This window comes from Pinus tabuliformis, chromosome 8, assembly GCF_031772625.1.
Source record: "Pinus tabuliformis cultivar Carrire ecotype Pingquan chromosome 8, CPIR1, whole genome shotgun sequence".
Taxonomy (NCBI): domain Eukaryota; kingdom Viridiplantae; phylum Streptophyta; class Pinopsida; order Pinales; family Pinaceae; genus Pinus; species Pinus tabuliformis.
Genome location: NC_142294.1, coordinates 339091118 through 339093339, shown reverse-complemented (window position 1 = coordinate 339093339; position 2222 = coordinate 339091118). Strand labels below are relative to the sequence as shown.

The window sequence follows — 2222 nt, the reverse complement described above, 5'->3', positions numbered from 1 at the left end:
TTCATTAGCAATCGCAGGTAATTACAAGTGTGTTTGCATGTGTTACAGGTGGATGATGCAGCGCAGCTGTGCTTTGCTTTATATTCATTGTAGCTTCTATGCTGAGCTTGTATTCTTCATCCCCTCTGTGAAGCTATGCTGAGCTTGTATTCTTCATCCCCTCTTTCGTCTTCCACCTGCTCTTTTGTGCGTCTGGAGCTTTCCACCTACTCTTTTTTGCGTCTGGAGCTTTTGTTCGGTATGCCCTTTTCCAAATCAGAAACTCATATATTCTGTTGTCGTTTACCTTCTTAGCGTTGTGTGGCCCTCTTTTGTGCATCTGGAGCTTTTGTTCTGTAAAGAAGGTATGCCCTTTCCGAAATCAGAAACTCATATTTCCTTTTTTTGATCATGTTATTGTTTGCAGAAAATGACATGTAGTTACTTACCCAGGCAATTTCAACGGCGGAAATAGTCTGTTTGGCCTCCTTCGTACAAAAACGGTGGAAATGTCTGTTTGGCCTCCTTCGTACAAAAACGGCGGAAATGTCTGTTTGGCCTCCTTCGTACAAAAACTATCTTATGCACAGGTGACTTCAAAATTCTTTGCCTCCTCGTATTTCCTTTACACATCATGCTTCGGTTTCGAATTATTATCTAAGCCATGTGATAATTCCTTATTTTTACTTACAGGTGGGGTTTAATCTACTTCGAACTCTTCCTGGAGAAAAAACCTTGAACCTCTTTGCGTCGATTTATAATCATGGTCAACTTGTGAGGCCGGTTCCTTTCCTTGCATACTGGAAATTTCTGGGTTTTTACAAATGCTACGTTGCTTTGGAGTAAATGTCGACTTAAGGCGCCATGATATTAGTTATGGCATTATAATTCACTCATTGACCATTTTGATACTTTAGCTTATACCTGAGAGTATTTGGCTTACTAGGTATTTTTTTCCTTTCCATAATTGTATAATTTGAGGATTGTCCTTTGTTCCTAAAATCTCTCTTATCCAATGGTCATGATGCCATCTAACGCACATGGATTCTTAACTATGTATATCACCATCACTTCTGTTAAATAAATTTTTAACTGTTATATGTGAATAGATTGTATTTCACAATGGTCTTTTGTCGGCTAGGATCGTAATTTAGCAGTTGATAATGTCTAAACTTTTAGACGAACAGCAAAATATTTTATTTCATTGATATACGTCGAATTTTATCTACTTATATTATATTCAGTTGTTGTTTTCTTTATAACCTAGAATCATCTGGATTTCGTATAAATGGTAACTGGGTTATTATGCCTATAATTTATCATTTACGTAGTGTAAATAATACTCAATTATTTTTTTCTCTTACTATTATGTTTACTTTCATTATTGGCCTGCAACTTAATTTCCTTACTGCCTATACTATTTTCTTTAAGAAAATCAGAACCTAATGCAATGACTTACGGTTGACATAACTGCAACTAGTTCAATTTTTTGAATTGACAACCTTGCTAAAAATTCTCTTACGAAATTTCTTTTAATTGTGATAATTTAATTCTGGAAATCCCTGAAAAGAGTATTAAATTCATGAATCTATTGAGGGAGTATATGATTTACTTATGTATATTTTAATTTACCATAACATATTTACCTTCTTTCTATCGCAAGAATGCTCAATTCTGCTTAGACTATAATTTAGCATGTACTTAAAATATATCGTACTTGTAGATCTCTATCCTATATGAATATAAATCAGTTAGTTTTTTGTTTCCCTTCTTCTTACATATTCAGTTGCGTTTTCAATCGAGTTCAATATTTACTAATTGATAGTAGCCCATCCTCAGTTGTGTCTGGGTAGCTATACTTTCATTTGTTGTATAATTTCTTAACTAAGCAATTACGTTGTTACGTAATGTTTGAACCCTTGTATTTTTTTCCAGAGAATAACTAAATAAGACTAGGAAGGATAATACACCTACTAATGGAATTAATTCCTGTTGCGCTAGGGTTTTCTGGGCGAGATTCTGTAACAAAGAAAACAAAGAAAATAATATACCTTCTGAAACACAGAAAAACCAAGAACGAAAACCAACACTGAATTCTCTTTTCATCCGCTTCTAGCTAAAATGACCAGCTACGCTATCCTTGCAGCAGGTATTCCAGATCTTCGCAGCAGAGTCTTTCAGGGGTAAATAACCAGCGCAGTAGCTCCGGGGGGGAACCATTTTGTCAGGTGCAGAACCAAAGC

At 35.4% G+C, this 2222-nt stretch overlaps 1 long non-coding RNA gene across 1 annotated transcript; it reads left to right on the top strand.

Annotated features, from left to right (window-relative positions):
- The first annotated feature begins 441 nt into the window (after positions 1 to 441).
- On the top strand, positions 442 to 895 carry LOC149235513 (uncharacterized). Its single transcript, XR_016268300.1, has 2 exons — positions 442 to 569; positions 673 to 895. It is a non-coding gene; the product is annotated as an uncharacterized LOC149235513 (long non-coding RNA).
- The last annotated feature ends 1327 nt before the right edge of the window (positions 896 to 2222 follow it).